This window comes from Lissotriton vulgaris, chromosome 4_1 (assembly GCF_964263255.1).
Source record: "Lissotriton vulgaris chromosome 4_1, aLisVul1.2, whole genome shotgun sequence".
NCBI lineage: Eukaryota > Metazoa > Chordata > Amphibia > Caudata > Salamandridae > Lissotriton > Lissotriton vulgaris.
The window spans coordinates 567,987,201-568,005,127 of NC_141691.1; the positions used below are offsets into that span (position 1 = coordinate 567,987,201).

The 17,927-nt window shown below is 45.6% G+C and overlaps 1 protein-coding gene and 1 pseudogene across 3 annotated transcripts in view; both read right to left on the reverse strand.

The window, feature by feature from the left end:
- The window catches only part of TRANK1 (tetratricopeptide repeat and ankyrin repeat containing 1), a 1,005,982-nt gene that overhangs the window by 712,880 nt on the left and 275,175 nt on the right, over positions 1-17,927 (reverse strand). The gene's annotated exons all lie outside the window — the stretch shown is intronic.
- Positions 10,965-11,381, reverse strand: LOC147722265 (small ribosomal subunit protein uS8 pseudogene; annotated as a pseudogene).

Consider the following 17,927-nt stretch of genomic DNA (forward strand, 5'->3'; position numbering starts at 1 on the left):
CTCTCCGGATTGGGTCCTGTAATAGAGAGAGGGGCGGGATTCCCGTTGTCATGGACGCTTCAGTGGTTGTCTCCGACCGCGGTTCCTGGAAGGGAAAGCTTCGGAGGGGCGGCAATCCTGGCGGGGTGAGTAAGGGACCTACGGCCCGTGGGACAGTATCACATAGGTTGTATCAACGCATACAAAGGCTTGATACGCTGGGCATATTCGGGAATATAAGTACGCCCGAAATTCAAAAATCCCAGCAAGAACTGTAATTTTTTCAGAGTTGTAGGAGCGCGCAGTTGTGCGCATTTCTCCAAGAAGTGAGGAGCCAATCCTCGACATTCACTGTTGAGCTCGTAGCCCAGAAACAACACTGTGTAGTCTGCAATGTGTGATTTAGCAAAATTAAATTTGTAACCAAAGTCCGCAAAGTTACAAATTATGCGGTCAACGCTACACAGATGCGCCCAAAGCTCGTCGTCTGTGAGATATAAGTTAACCACATACGAACAAGCATCCGTGTCTATTCTCTCTAAGAGAGAGACAATACGGGCAGCAAACATGCCTGGACTATTTTTATAGCCCATAGGCAAACGTTTATACTGGCGTTGTTTGCTGCCACAGGTAAAACTGGTCCACTGGGAACTCAGTCCGTCCAAATTGTGGGCAAAATAAACATTGGATATGTCAAGTGTGGTTTTAAACCGTTTACGCACAAGACCATCCACTAGAGCAGAGACGTGGGTATTCTGTACTGCACAGGTGCGGCAATGCGAGTTCAAATGCAGGTAATCCAATATCAAACGATATGAGCCGTCAGGCTTGGTCACAGTAAAAAGAGGGTTATTCATCGGGGACACACAAGTTTCAATCACACCTTGATATTCCAACTGTTCAAAGATTTCTGCGACAGAAGCCTTAGCTTCACGTCGGATGGGATATTGAGGTTGAGGCTGCGGCATAGACCGTAAAGGAATCTCGTGGTGTGGAGAAAATGTATCCCGCCCACAATGTGTACGGTACAACGCCGGCGCAAGATCCTTAGCCCACTCTTCTGCAAAATTCAGCGCATGCTCTTGCGAGACTGTGTGCGCGAAACTAGGGAGGATCGCCTCCTCCCCTCTCAGAGCCGCGAGAACAAAAGGTGGGGGCCAGTCAACCTCCGCTAACAAAATGTCATAGCTAGTCATACGATTTTCCCAAAACACCCCTTTGATGGTACGCTGTATGTCACATTCAATTAAAAGGACTATGTTATCTATCAGGGGGAGCTACTCTAGTATCAGCAGTCTCCACAACAACATATTGGTCAGTCGATGTCACCTTCAGTAGCGGACGCAGGGCCTCTCGCACTATGGTAATCTCCACCGCGCTGTCCAGCAAGGTCAGAGCCCATGTCTGATTCCGAAGCTGCGTTCTCACTATCTGTGGCATATCGCGCTGTTAAAGCGACAACTTTCTTTTTCTGAAACTGGGGTCTTTTCGGTGTTGAATCGTCCTGCTTGCCTTTACTGTCTTTCGGGCGGGGCTGGTTGCGTCTCTGCTGGCCACCCCGACCTCGGCCACCTCCTCCACCACCGGTCGAAGAGGCCGATGAGTCCTGAAAAGAATGAGGAGAGCGCTGTTCAGAAACCTGAAAACGATCTGGTGATTTTATCGTCGCGCAAGTCATAAATACGTTCCGTAGGCGCAATCACTGGAGATGCAGGACAAGACTCGTGTTTCTGCTTTTGTTTTTTACCCTGTTTTTGTTTTTTTGGGCCAATTTTGTTTTTAGCCATGGGCTGTTCGTCAGTCTCTGACTTCTGCCCTTGGGGTTGCTTTTTCTCTTTAGTGGAAAATGGGTTGACTCCCAAACTATTGCGGCCCACGGTCTTATAAGCCGCCACAATAATTCTCGTTAACTGTCAGCATTTATCGGCATCGGGTACTGCCTGCAAAGCATTAGACACCTGAAAGCTCACTGAATCTCCCTTGACATTTGCAAGTACGAGAACGGAAACTACGCCAAACTGCTGCATAGGTGCATACCCAATTCAACCGCTGCCTCAGGTCCGTGCTCATCTTAAACACGTTTAACGACCGTTGGAAGGACAGTCATTGACGGTGTGCCGAAGCACCTCGTATACACTGCCGCAAAGATCTTACCCCATGACTCACAGTTCCAGCCTCTGGGATCAAGTCTTTAGGAATGCTAATTGTCAGAATCCTGTTTTTTTTCACTAGGAGTCGTGTTAGGAAATATTGCTTCCAGCTGGTCAAACTTCTCAGCAAGCCAGAAAGGAAAATCATCCTTATTCTGGGGGCGCTTGCCCGTCACAGCGTTTACCATAACAGGACTAAGCTTCATTCCGCCCTGTCCGGCTGTAAGCGCCGCAACACCTGGGGCCCCGCACGGGAGATTTCGGGTTATGTATTGCACTAACGACCTAATCATGCTAATTGAAACTACATGTAGCCGTCTTATATCAGCAAGGGGACACGCCCCGTGTTGAGGATGAGGTGTAAATTCAGCCAAAACAGGCCAAGTCGCGCCTGGAATGGATAAGGGACCTAACCACGGTGAGAACAAAGAGTGGGGTAGGACGCCATTAAACCAAACACGGTGCTGCCAAGCGTTAATCGGAATTTCCTGTGTCCTATATGGAGCATAGTCCAATGGCACGGCAGTGGGAGTGTACATGTCGAACACATTAGTATTTGCGTTCACAGCCGGGAAGGTCACCCACAAGTAAAAAATTTCGTATGGGTAAGCCACCTTAGCACTCACCACCATAATTACAGCCATGCCACCCACGGGGACATTTTAAGTCTGTAAATGATTGCGCACCGCAATGCGACTATGTTGCGGAATGTCCACCGCGGCCATAGTGACATAGAAAGGAAAATATACAATAAAATCTATGTAGCACAACTGGGTAGTAATTCAAGGAAAACGTTTTGAAAGATTCAAGCTTGAAAAGACCTATATGAAGATAGGTAGCTTTTTCCGACACCACTATCTTCCAGAAAGAACAATGAAGGGTGTTAAGGACTGACATAAGTACTACTCAAGTGTCATGTAATAAGACCACCAACGGTTGGGCGCTATGTCGCAGGGATCCTGCTCCTACACAGAACTGTGCATAGAGACTTGGAACCACAGTGAATTAGGGTGTGCCAAAACTCACCTTAGTATCCAAAATCCCCTACCAGACTATCAATCATGGTCTCATTGGTTCTTACACACCCCCAATGATTAGACAACCCAGAACATAGACTTAGAACACCTCAGCTAACGTGGAACACGTGAACACTCATATGTTATACTAACATATCAGTCCACAACGAGGAGTAAATGATGACACGTGCAAGTTTGAAATATTTATTTCTAATGTAGTGTTCTCAAGCGCAGTATCTTAGCTAATACAAGCAAACATATTATAAGGAACAAGGTTAGCAACATAGTTACTATTCCATAAAATACAAAGGGTGAAAGCATGTTAAAATGCTAAAGGGAAAAGGTCTAAATAGAACCTCAGTTTACCCTCCCTTGCTAGTATATTATATTATATCTACAGAAGGTCTCTTTGGGTTTAGAAGGGCAGGCCCACCCCTCTGGTCTTAGCAGAAAGGGATCACATCATCTCTTGCACCAACTCTCTGAATGCGAATATTCATCAAGTGTGTATTCATGCTCTGTGCAGTGCATTAATAATCGCGCCTAAAACCCAGAGTTGGCCACAGCTGCATATGTATTAGTCTAGACCGTGCGCTGATCAAACCGAACAACAAGTGCTGTGTTGAAATAACCTTGAAGGCCTCGGCACAGACAGTTCAGACATTGCTTATATTATCAGCCTTGCTTGGTAAGCTAACATATTATTCTCGTGTGAAGCAAAATATTCTACTAGGCGAAAGCTTTAATAACAAAATGTGTCGTGTGCAGAGGCTGCAGAAAAGAAAAATGGCGTTTAAACTTCTAATAAGCTCATGCTAACATAACACAGTGTTAAGGCAAAACCTATCTACATGACACCCCGACAGGAGTGGAATGGGACGGGGAAGGGAAGTGGAGTCATTGGGCAGGGGCAGAGCCAGAGCGAGAGTTGTTGTTTTTACCTCTGCCTTTATTATTGTTACCCCTGTAACCTCCCCTTTGGTAGCCCTTACTATAGGTGGATTGTGTAGGGGCTTTGTATGAGGTGGAAGGTGTGTCTGAAGAGTATCCCCTGGTGGCGCCTCGATAAGATAAACGGCGAAATGAACATCTGGGAGCCTGCGACTGCAGGGCTCCCATAGATTTGGCTGTATCTGTATCCTTTTTCATTTTTTCAAGTGATACATCTACATTGGGTCCGATTAAGTGTTACTCATCGAAGGGTTGATTAAGTATAGCACTTTGGACTTCAGGTTTGAACCCCGATATGCGTAGCCAGGCATGTCTACGTAATAAAACACTGGTGTTAACTGCCCTGGAGGTGTTAGTAATATTTTTCCCTTCTTGGATACGCTCATTTGCTCTATCTTTGTATTTATCAGGGAGGTGTTGCATTAGTGATTCTAATTTGTCATAATGTGCCCTGCCGTATCTGGCCAATAATGCTTGTGTATTGGCAATACGCCACATGTTTGCTGTTTGAGAAGTAGTTCTTTTCCCTGATGCGTCAAGTAGCTTAGACTCTTTATCTGGTGGGGGAGTTTCACCTGATGTTTGTGAGTTTGCTCTCCTGCGTGCGTTGGAAACTACAAGTGAGTCTAGTGGTACTGGACCTTTAGTGTATGCTGGGGCTGAAGGGGCAGCTTTATACTTTTTCTCTATTCGAGGGTTAATGACCCGAGTTCTGACTGGGTCCCTGAAGACTTCAGGAGCATGCTTAATCACTCATTTAAGCATTGGTAAAATGGATGAGGACCTTTGTCCATTATCATATGGTATCCATTAGAAAGTCTTCATCTACAGGGTCTGTATGCATATGTACTCCATGATATTGAGCGGCTCTGTGTATCAATTGATTAAAACCCATAGTGTCTTCTGGTGGGGAAGGCCTTGAGAGGTATATGTCATCTTGAGGTACATTTGGGACGTCTGGGGTGTTATAATCATCCCACGGGTCAGGTGAACCTGGTGGGATAGATGGATCATCTATGTTAGCCCCTATATCATCAGAGCTATCATCCCTATTGTCATCGTCTGGTATGATAGAGGATGTAGGGGAATGTTGTGGTAGGGGAGCAGGTGGTGATGGTATATGTGGAGGAGGAGGGGAAGGAAGTCTTAACGGTGAGGTAGCCATGTCCTTTTTCTTTGAAAGAGAAGCTGGCGCTGGTGTATCCAGTGGCCGCTTTTTTTAAGCTAAAGTTAGCTGCCCAGTGATTGGGTCTTTAGCTAGAGTTTTTTGTGCAGGGTCTGGATGAAATAAGTACTCTGCAGGAGGCCGATCTTTTGGTGCGGAGGGAGGTTTCGGCACCGAAGCTGTCTCTTTTTGTTTTTTGGCAATGTCCTTAACCGGAGAAGCATGAGTCTTTTGTGGCTCCGATGATTTTTTCGGCTCCGGTATATTATTTGGGTCCGATGGTTTTTTCCGTTCCAGTGGTCTTTTTGAATCCGAAGCGGGGTTGCTTGGTTCCGACCTGGGTTTCGGTGCCGAAGGAGTAGCGGTAGGCTTCGGCGCCGGTGGTTTGGATGTTGGCGGGGCCGGTGATGTTGTCTTTTTCGGTGCCGGTAGATGTGTGCCGGCACTGTGGGAAGGCCGACTCGAGTCCGAATCGCCTGAAGGCTTAGTGGCCCTGTTCCCATGATGCACTGGGCCAGGGTCAGACTAATTTGCATGTAGCCAGGTTCTGAGCTGGGATGGTGCAGTGAGCTAAAAAACGGTGATGGATCAAGCCCTGATCTTTGGACTGGGTAAGAGTGGTCTGCTTAATTCAGACACTCTGTTCATCACCACCCCCTTTTCTGAATCGTTTTTGTCCACCATAAGCGTGGAAGGGTATACTCAGAAGTGAGTCCCTTGCTCATTGCACCATCAGGATTCAAGCAAGCCGGGCCGAAGATGGCTGAAATGCCAGAAACCGGTCCCCGGAAGCTTGTTTCCTTCCCAGTATAAGAATTGGCTTGGTAGTTTGGTCTGCCCTGTTCCCATGATGCACTGGGCCAGGGTCAGACTAATTTGCATGTAGCCAGGTTCTGAGCTGGAATGGTGCAGTGAGCTAAGAAACGGTGATGGATCAAGCCCTGATCTTTGGACTGGGTAAGAGTGGTCTGCTTAATTCAGACACTCTGTTCATCACCATCCCCTTTTCTGAATCGTTTTTGTCCACCATAAGCGTGGAGGGGTACACTCAGATGTGAGTCCCTTGCTCATTGCACCATCAGGATTCAAGCAAGCCGGGCCGAAGACGGCTGAAATGCCAGAAACCGGTCCCCGGAAGCTTGTTTTCTTCCCAGTATAAGAATTGGCTTGGTAGTTTGGTCTGCCCTGTTCCCATGATGCACTGGGCCAGGGTCAGACTAATTTGCATGTAGCCAGGTTCTGAGCTGGGATGGTGCAGTGAGCTAAAAAGCGGTGATGGATCAAGCCCTGATCTTTGGACTGGGTAAGAGTGGTCTGCTTAATTCAGACACTCTGTTCATCACCACCCCCTTTTCTGAATAGTTGGCTTCTTAGCCGGGCACGAAGGTGGGGCAGTAGAAGCAGTGTGTCGGTGTGCACCCGAGCCCGAGGGTGTGACCGGGGCCTTCTTTGGATGGGTCAAGGAAGGGTCGGGTCGACAGTCTTACTTACGACCCGCTGTGCTGGAGTGATGTCCTCGACTTCTGCATCTTCTGCCTCGGAGTTATTGTCGACGTCGTGTTGTTCTGGGACGTTGACGCCTTCTTCAAAGATGTCGTCCGGAATCGGAGGTGAAGATCGAGCCATTGTTCTCCTAGCTCTTCGGTCCCGGATAGTCTTTTTGGAGCGGAAAGAGGCACAAGCGGAACAGTCTCTGGCCTCGTGCTCCGGCGAGAGGCAAAGGTTACATACTACATTAAGGTCAGTGTGGGGAAACTTCGACCGACATTGAGAACACTTTTTAAATTGAGTCCTTTCCATGAGCTGGAGTCGAGGCCTAGTTAGGCCCGAAGGCCGTCGACGATGACTGGAATCGAAATCTTCGGTGTTGAAGAGTAGCGTCAACTGGGAAAGCGTTCGAAACTGATTTTCTGTAAGGCGGTGAGGATTGCGCACCGAAGAAATCGGTTCCAACACGGAGCGCTGAAAACACATCCGAGCCCGGTGGCGGAAAAAACTATCTGGGGATGGAGCCGATGCCCATTCGCAGTATCATCCAAAGGAGGAGTCACCTATCCTGTGACTTCCAAAGACTTTTCTACAACAAAACAAACTGCAAACATCCGGGCCCAACACAAGGTGGCCATCTATGCACAGTATGTCATCTGCAGCTCATTTGCCTCGAACATCTCATTTCGCCACAGTTCTGAGAGAGAAGATCCGGATTGAGGTGAAGCTTCTTGTATGGAACTACTGAGAATTCGAGTAGTGTAGTGAACCAAGCTTGACAAGCCCATGTGGGATGCCACCAGAATGAGGGTGAGAGGTTTGCCTGAGCTTCCGAACCATGAACAGAAGAAGAGGGAAAGGCAGAAAAGCATAGGCAAATATCCGCTACCAACTCATCGATAGTGCATTGCCTTTGGATAGGGGATGTGGGAACGTGGAGGCAAAGTTTGGGTACTTTTCGTTCTGTGCAGTCGCAAAGAGGTCTATTTGTGGAAACTCCCATTTGGGGAAGTATAGGAGAAGGACTAGAGGGTGGAGTTCCCACTCGTGGACTTGTTGCCGCATCCTGCTTAGGAGGTCGGCAAAATCGCTCTCTGTACCCGACAGATGTTCCGTTAACAGATACATTTTGTGATGTATTGTCCAACGCCAAATTGTCTGCAAGAGGCTTGATAACTGTAGAGAGTGTGTCCCCACCTCTGTTTTTGTACATGGTACATGGCTGTCAATTTGTCTGTCCGGACTAAGACAACCTGGTCTATAAGGTGAGGTAGAAATGCTTTCAATACTAGGTGAATAGCTTGGAGCTGTAGGTAGTTGATATGGAGATTCTTATGTTTGATGTCCCAGATACCCTGTACGGTCAGATCTCGTAGGTGAATGAATGATTGAAAGAAAGGGGTTCTTGTAAAGTGCATGGCTACCCGATAGTGTCCCAGCGCTGATCAAACCAGAGAGAAAACAACCAGAGATTATGGGAAAAGCCCTGTCTTCAGCTGCCTATGGAAAATAAGATGGTTGGGTTCCCTACGAAGGTGAAGTAGGAGAGTGTTCCACAATTTGGCGGCACTGTATGAAAAAAAACTGCCCCCACTTCTGGCTCTCTTGATTCTGGGGGCTTCTGCCAGGTGGAGCGTGTCTGAGCGAAGGTTTCTGGAGGCTTTATACAGACAGATCAGATCTTTGATAATGGAGGGTCCATTCCCTTCCAGGGACTTGTTCGCCACACAAAGGGCCTTGAAGTAGACTCTCTGCTACACTGGGAGCCAGTGCAGGGAGGGGATTGCGGGCTTTGGAGAACAGTGATGGCTAGTGCCGGTAAGCAGTCTTGCTGCCACATTCTGGACAATCTGAAGTCTCTTGATCACTGTGTTGGGCGACCCCAGATAGAGGGCGTTACCAAAATCTATCCTAGAAAGGATCAAGGCCTGGATCAATGTCTTTTTTGCTGGTAATGGAAGTAGGTGGACTACTTTCTGGATCATTTTAAGCACACCGTAGCATGAAGCAACCAAGTCAAGTCAAGTCAAGTCAAGTCAAAGAATTTATATAGCGCACTACATACCCAGAGGGTCTCAAGGCGCTTAGGGAGGGGAGTTTTGAAGGAAAGGTCTTGGTGTAGTCAAATTCCTACTTTTTATTTCCGGTTTTGGGACTGGGGCCGTCCCCATGCAGGCTGGCCAGAGAGCATTGATGTTGGTACTAAGGTGGTTACCAAGCATCATCAGCTCGGTTTTGTCGTCATTGAGTTTCAAATGGGAAAGGCTCATCTACTTGGTCACTTCCTTCAGACAGGAGTGGAAGTCAGTGGGCGACTGGCCGGGTTGGTTCAGTGCTACGATCAGCTGGGTGTCATCGGCGCAAGACACAATGTGGATCCCAAAGGGGGCGACAGTGTCCACTAGGGGAGACATACAAACATTAAAAAGGGTAGGGCTCAGGGAGGAGCCCTGAGGAACTCCACACTGCAAGGGTACAGGGTCTGAGGTGACATCATCTTCAAACACTTGATGGTGAGCACTCCATTCTGTGAGGGATGCATCTGTCTGCATAATTTGTGGAATAGGGTTTATGAACAGCTTCCCTTTTAACAGGTTTTGTGCATTCCACGACTGCAGAGAGTGATGAGTGCGTTGTCTACTAATTCCATAAACTCCTTTCCGAATAACAAAGCACGTGGCCTGGATGGGCTATCTGGTGAATTCTACAAAGCATACAGTAGTATGCTGATACCACACTTGGCCGAAATGTTTGAGGAGGCACACGAAGACGGTAAATTACCCGCTTCTTTGAGAGAGGCCCTCTTGGTAGCACTTCCCAAACCGGACAAAGACTCCATGAAATGTGATTCGTACCGACCGTTATCTTTAAGAAACATAGATGCCAAGATATTAGCCACTGTAATTGCAACCAGAATACAGCTCCTGCAGGAGAAACTGGTACTGCCAGACCAGGCAGGATTTGTGCCCAACAGATCCACAACTCATAACCTTCGCACCATCTTCGAGTTATATCATCACCTAGACCCTGACACCCCAGCAGCAGCGGCACTACTAGACGCTGCAAAAGCCTTTGATTCCATCAAATGGGTGTATATGCTGACAGGGCTGCAATAAATGGGCTTCCCAGGGTCCTTTCTGAAATGGATAGAGATATTATACACACACCTCAGCGCCAGAGACAGAATAAACGGGCACACGTCAGACACCATAAGTATAAGTAGTGGAACGAAACAGGGATGCCCGCTTTCCCCTTTCCAATTTACGATGATAGTAGAACCACTGGCATGCAAGATTTGACAGTGGCACTCAGAAGCAGCACTATAATTTCACCTCCGCCCACTCAGCATCTCTCTTTATGCTGAAGACATGGTGCTTCTTACTCGGCATCCGGACACGCTCTTAAACGCACTCATTAGTGAATATGTTCGCTTTGAGCACTTCTCCGGCCTACAAACTAACTGGCATAAGTCGGTTACAACACAACCAAATCTTGACTATCCCCTGAAGTGGCACACGGACCCGGAAAAACTTTTGGGTACATAGAGATCCTGAACTGGTGGTGAGGGAAAATTATGGTACAGCCATGTCTAAGCTGGAAGAAAAGATAGACACATGGATGCCCCTCTCATTAGCAGAGTGCATAGCTTTACAAAAGAGGATTGCACTGCCAAAAATGTTATATCTATTTAGTAACATCATTATTTGGTTGACACAGGCGTTGAGGACAGCAATGCAGAAGCTCACATGGGCGGGGAATCAAGCCAGAATACGCTGACATATTTTGACAAAACCGTACCACAAAGGGGGTTTTGGGGCACCAGATCTACAATGATATTATTATTGCGTGTAGGCACAACATACTTATTACTGGCTGCAGCCGTACGCTTATATCCCACACATGGTGGTGGAGAGGGATGGTGTATGTCCAACACCTCTGACAGCTTATGTCTCAAACCCTGTATCCTTTACCCATACAGAAAGGATTCAAACCGTACGCTGCACCTAGAGAGCCTGGCATAGGCTAGCGAGTCGGACCAAGAAATCTCCCGTCCATGCCCCAACACTCCCAATTGCGTATCATCCGAAACTATCAGTCACACAGGAAAAAAAGGCTGCTACAGCTACTGGCTGAGATAAAATTAAACACTATGGCAGATGTATTCCCAGACGGCAGTTTTTATTTATTTTTTTTAATTTTTATTTTTTTAACAAGTCTGTTTGACAATTTATTAGTCTGCCTTTTTACATTCTAGAAAAAGAATCCAAGGATTTTGCCTCCTGTATGTTTTCGACTAGCTTCTTCGTGGTCCATGATGTCAGCTGACGTTGTGAGAACAATGTATCCAAACTGACGTGATGGCAACAGATTGTTCTGCCACTTCTCCAGATCTTTCAGTTGCACATCAAACCGTGGACTGATTACACCACACTTGTTTAGTCTGCCAGTGAGATTCACAACAATTTTCCCAGCTCGGTGATCATTAATGATTTTAAATTCACCAATGTAACCATGTTTCATCATCACAGTTAAGAAACGCACGATCACTTTGGAGCATGGCCTGATCATAACCTGGCGTTTTCCACGTTCTTCGCCATTGTTAATGCTTTTCAGAGCATACATAACACACAAATGAAGCTGTTTGCCCACATGCGTTTACAGATGGCGATGAAAGAATTATATGACTCGTACCCGGAAGAACCACCTACACTGCAAGCTCTACAAGCACTGCTGACTGCACCTAGTCGCCAGAAACTGGTCACCCATTTATACAACATGTCACAATCGGAACAAATAGGGTCAACAGACAAATCACTTAGTAAATGGGAACAGATGCTGGGGGACACTATAAGCGAACAAGACTGTGATTATAGCTGCATGCAACTGCAACTGATTTCGCCAAACTGTAATCTAAGTATAGTACATTTTAAATTCCTACACCAATTTTACTATACTCCGACCCAATTACATAAATACGGTCTTCGACCGGATGACAAATGCTACAGGTGTGAAGCTTTAAGGGCTGACTTCCTACACACGGGGTGGGCCTGCCCATAGGTACACAAATACTGGGAGGAAGTAACTGGGGTACTAACTGGTATGCTGTCCGAGATGATACCGAACGCACCACGAGTATCCTTACTGGGTATGCATAAGATAACACCAGTAAAAGGAAGAACATTCTTGGCTGTAGCACTCCTATTGGCAAAGCGCTGCGTTGCCATTAGATGGGGAAGTAAGCGTCCCCCTAGATTCAAGGACTGGCTCAAAGACATGACATATTGTAGGGACACCTTACCGATCTATTCGGAAGAACTACCACAAGCATCCAGGCCAAGAGATTACTGGGGACCCCTGCTGCAATATCTCCAAAATGCACAGACGGACGAGTGACGTAAGGGTACACAGAACGACAGCTGCATATACGGCGATTTAAACTAAAATCAAAAGGGGGAGTGAAGAGGTAGTGCTAGGAAGCACTCAGGAGGATGCACCCTCCTCCAGTCAATGGTATCAATAAACAACAAGATCCACCTCTAAAAGGTTAACTGTACACCTAGGTGTCAGAGCCATACACAGTATTTGTTAAAATACCCCTCACACACCAAAAGGGCCCTTGGTGTCATGCTTCATTATCGGGGTCTTCCCGCTCTGCTGCGGGACAGGGCGTGCTATGACTGCCTACTATGCTGGAGCACTTGAATATTGTAAGTGCTATGTGAGGTGTATTTGAGTGAGTGCAAGTAGGGTCAGGGGTGAATGAACAAGTGAAGTTAAAAAATACCTGGCCTTATGGTAACAAAAACTATTTATTGGTCATAGGCTGGTATTATTAAAAAAAGGTGCGTCAGAGAGACCAAAGCTGTTAATGAGCTGGTACTCCTGGTGATGTCAACATGTTTCGAGGCTTTACATGCCTCTTCGTCAGGACGGAGTCAGATCCCTCCGTCACTCACTATGGTTGCCATCTGAATGTGCAAAGTGTATATACAAGTGAAAGTAAAAGTACGATACCTATGTGGTATGGAAATAATTCTAGTTCTAGCCCTGTCAGTATTTCTGAATCATGAGCCTGTAAGATAAACAATAGAGCACACATTTACTCGCCGTGCGCTTCCTAATGCGCATATATATGTCACCTGTGGAAGAGAGACAACAGTGACATATTGTGATTTTTGAGAAAGTCTCATTCCTTACAACTAAGTGCTGTGACCTGTTTAAGGAGAAAAAGACACTACATGACAAAACATACACATAACAGAAAACACACACTCTATATCGTGATGGTCATGGTACACAATGGTGAGCTGTAAAAGGATTCAAGTAAGGAGACATGTTATTATGCTGGATACATACTGATAATGAAAGGAGTCAATGCCCCATGAGCCGGTCAGGAAGAGGGGTAAATGAGACTCATCTGTTGTTGAGAGGTAAGTATGATGACATAGTAAGTTTCTGTTGGTGACAAAATAGATACTCAAAAGTCCAGACTTCTCTATCGCGGCTATGCCGTACTCACTACTTAGTGACAAGTCCTCGCTTCCTTCCTCGTCTGCAGCTTCCGTGATGTGAAAGGGAGGGGAGGACGGAGCGTTTTTATACTTTACTTATTTGGTTAAGTGCTTGCACCGGAGTCGGCGAAAGGGCACCACGAGTGTGGTTATAGATTAGAGCGGGTAGAGCTTCGTGAGTTAGAGCAATGCGCGGTGGTCATCTTAGAAAACTCGGGTGTGTCAAGCATATGCTGCCCGACTAGAGAGGTACACCCCTTTGTGGTGACTGGACCGCGAGTAATATTATTGTTGCGCTGGTCCCTAGAAAACTCCCTGATATTGCGCGTTGCGCCGTTTCTGAGCCTCTATGTGTTCCAGAGCTGTGCATGCGCCGGGCTGTATTCTGATCTATGATGATTCTTTCCCGACCGCCATTTTGGAATGGGAAAGTGGGCTGCATTCAATGTGGATGGTGCTTTTGCGCAATTAGTTCACACATATGTTTTAGACAATGGAAATTTTGATAGTAACATGATGATTACTCCGGTGATTTGTAAGAAACCTTAATTTACTTGTCTACATACAGATTATTTGGCATGCAAGGCTACATGTGTGCATGCGGAAGGAAACACATGCAGGTTAGTATTCTAGGGGGTCAAAGGGCAGAGTGGTGGTGGTACTGGGCTAGGGTCTATTCTTGGTTCAGTTGTGCACATGGTATCTCATCATTGAGCACTGTGATGTGCGTCCCTAGACGTAACACCCATCGTTGCTCTTTCTCCAAGAGGTTCTTTTCGCTTCTGATAGACTCGATAACTGTCCAACGTAGGTCTTGAATGTTATGACCCATTGTTAGGTAAGGACCGGCCATTTTGGTTGTGGGTTCTTTGCAACGTATGTTGATTTATGTTCGCCAATGCGAATTTTCACTGGTCTAGATGTCATTCCGACATATTCTTTTGCACAGGGGCATGTGATTAAATATACAACATTTCTGCTGTTGCAGTTAGTGAAAACACGTTTTTCCCAAGTAGTACCATTAGTGAACTCAATTGTACTGCTCTTTCTGGTTAGTTCGCAGGTGCTGCATGAGCCACATGGATTATGGCCTTTAATAGATGTTATTCTGGTAGGGTGGATGTCTGTAGTGGTTCTTGGTCTACTGTGGACCAAAATGTCTTTGAGATTCTTTCCCCTTCAGTGAGAAAACATTGGTTTGGGAAAATTCAAGGAGCCACAGCTCAGAATTTTCCAATATTTATTTACTATTTTGGAGATTTTGTTGAAGTTGGTGTTATATGTTGTAACACATATAGGGCGGATTTCTCGTACCTTAGGCGCCGTGGGTTCTAGTAGGGCGTCTCTGTTGTTATTTCTTGGCCTTTTTAAACCTTTCTGGACAATCCTCGCTGGGTAGTTTCTGTTGAGTAGTTTTCGTTCAAGGTCAGTTGCTTGACTCCTGAACTCTGAAATATCAGAACAGTTTACCCTCAGGCGAAGGAATTTCCCGTAGGGGAGATTGTCCCGCAGGTGTCTCTGATTTCCCTTTGACTTAAATTGTCGACAGTACCCTGTTCCCTGGAACTCAGTGGGGTCTTCTCTTTTGTGAAATCAAAACCCCTAGAATACTAACCTGCATGCACACATGTAGCCTTGCATGCCAAATAATCTGTATGTAGACAAGTAAATTAAGGTTTCTTACAAATCACCCGAGTAATCATCATATTACTATCAAAATGTCCATTGTCTAAAACATATGTGTGAACTGCTTGCGCAGAAGCACCATCCACATTGAATGCAGACCATTTTCCAATTCAAAATGGCAGTCGGGAAAGAATCATCATAGATCAGAATACAGCCCGGCGCATGCGCAGCTCTAGAACACATAGAGGCTCAGAAACGGCGCAACGCGCAATATCAGGGCGTTTTCTAGGGACCAGCGCAACAATAATATTACTCGCGGTCCAGTCACCACAAAGGGGTATACCTCACTAGTCAGGCTGCATACGCTTGACACACCCGAGTTTTCTAAGGTAGCCACCGCGCATTGCTCTAACTCACAAAGCTCTACCCGGTCTAATCCATAACCACACTCGTGCTGTCCTTTCATCGACACCGGTGCAAGCACTTAACCAATAACGTAAAGTATAAAAACGCTCCGTCCTCCCCTCCCTTTCACATCACGGAAGCTGCGGACGAGGGAGGAAGCAAAGACTGGTCGCTAAGTAGTGAGTACGGCATAGCCGCGATAGGGAAGTCTGGACTTTTGAATCTCTATTTTTTCACCAACAGAAACTTATTATGTCATCATACTTACCTCTCACCAACAGATGAGTCATTTACCCTTCTTCCTGACCGGCTCATGGGGCATTGACTCCATTTATTATCAGTATGTATCCAGCATAATAACATGTCTCCTTACTTGAATCCTTTTACAGCTCACCATTGTGTACCATGACCATCACGATATAGAGTGTGTGTTTTCTTTTATGTGTATGTCTTGTCATGTAGTGTATTTTTCTCTTTAAACAGGTCACAGCACTAGTTGTAAGGAATGAGACTTTCTCAAAATTCACTATATGTCACTATTGTGTCTCTTCCACAGGTGACATATATATGCGCATTAGGAAGCTCACGGCGAGTAACAGTGTGCTCTCTTATTTATCTTACAGGCTCATGATTCAGAAATACTGACAGGGCTAGAACTAGAATTATTGCCATACCACATAGGTATCGTACTTTTACTTTCACTTGTATATACACTTTGCACATTCAGATGGCAATCATAGTGACTGACGAAGAGGCATGGAAAGCCTCGAAACATGTTGACATCACCAGGAGAACCAGCTCATTAACAGCTTTGGTCTCTCTGACGCACCTTTTTTTAATAATACAAGCCTATGACCAATAAATTGTTTTTGTTACCATAAGGCCAGGTATTTTTTAACTTCACTTGTTCATTCACCCCTGACCCTACTTGCACTCACTCAAATACACCTCACATAGCACTTACAATATTCAAGTGCTCCAGCGTAGTAGGCAGTCGTAGCACGCCCTGTCCCGCAGCGGGGCGGGAAGACCCCGATGATGAAGCAGGACACCAATGGCCCTTTTGGTGTGTGAGGGATATTTTAACAAATACTGTGTATGCCTCGGACACCTAGGCGTACAGTTAACCTCTTAGAGGTGGATCTTGTTGTTTATACGGCGATTTAGGCAGATACTTTATGATGAGGTGACCAGAGGTCATGAATAACAATGTACGTATAAAGTATAAGATGGTAAGAGGAAAATGTAATGTCAGAATGTTTTTTCAACAACACTGAGTATTGATGTACATTGTGTGAGGCTGTTGCGATTATGATTCCCCTTGATATAGAAAGATGTGAAACTATAACAAGTGAAAAATGACTGTATACTGTATGATGTAATACTATATCATTCAAGACTGCGATATTCTATAATGGAAGTTATATTCTCGATGTTGACTGGAGGACTCAATAAACAAATAAAAAATTAAAAAACAACTTGAGTTCTTCAAACAAAAGGTAGAACTGATGGACAACACAAATCATGGACAAAAGCTCAAGATTTTAGAGGTAGCTCCGAACCCTAAAATAAAATCAAGAAGGCACCACAACTCAACTTTTCATGGACAGAGTTGCTGGGTAGAAACTATTCAGTGGGGTCAGATGCCCATAATTTACGCCTTCCTACGTGTGGACGAAAGAAGAAAACAACAACACCTGGGACTGTTCTGGTTGAGGCTTGAACCCAGATAAAATGCTTAACTGTAACGATAGATGCCACTAAAAATAGAGATGAATCTCAGAGAATGCAACGGCTGCAGATCCACTACACAAGAGAAGAGAGCTCCAGAAAATTAAGATTTGAACAATAAGTAATGCAGACAGCTGTGCAGTCAAATCAGAAGCAAAAAAGGATCTCAATTTGGGCTTATGAACGTCATTGCAAGTTATACTGAATTCGCCTTGATCGACATCCAAAAGTTTAAACTTTCCAGATTAACAGGCTTCCTGCCTGAACCTCTAGGATTGAGTAGTTTTTTACCTGTAACTCCAGTTCTGTATTAGGGATATCTCTGTGATAGTCATAATCTGTGAATAGTCCCGCCCATGTGCGTGGACCCCGGAGCAATCAAAGTAGTCTCTTAAGTTCTCTTCTTCTGCAGCCCTGCATATACACTTAAGAGAAAATTAAAGACAAATAATGCAGCCTTACATTAAAAAGGCTACATTGGCCAGTACTTCATCGTGAAGTTAAAAAAGGATAGCCAAATAATATATAAATTTACACATTTTACAGAGTTTCACACATAGAGAAACTCCCCTTCGCAAAAATCCTTTGTCATGATAGAGAGGAAGGGTTGGACAGAGAAGCCCCATAGGCTGCCATTATGTGTCTGGAATAGGGATACCGTGCCTTGAAGGAACCCTCCAGAGACCCTCGGTATCCCATGATTCACAGCCACAGGCAAGTTACTTTCAGTTCTTTTTGAAGGACTCTTAAAGCCAGGCCTGTAGCATCTAGGGAAAACGTTTCTTCCACCGGGGAGGAGGGTGGGTCGCTTAGGACTATCACAGAGATACCCCTACTATAGAACTGGAGTTACAGGTAAGAAACTACTCCTTCTGTAATAGGGGATATCTGTGTATAGTCATAA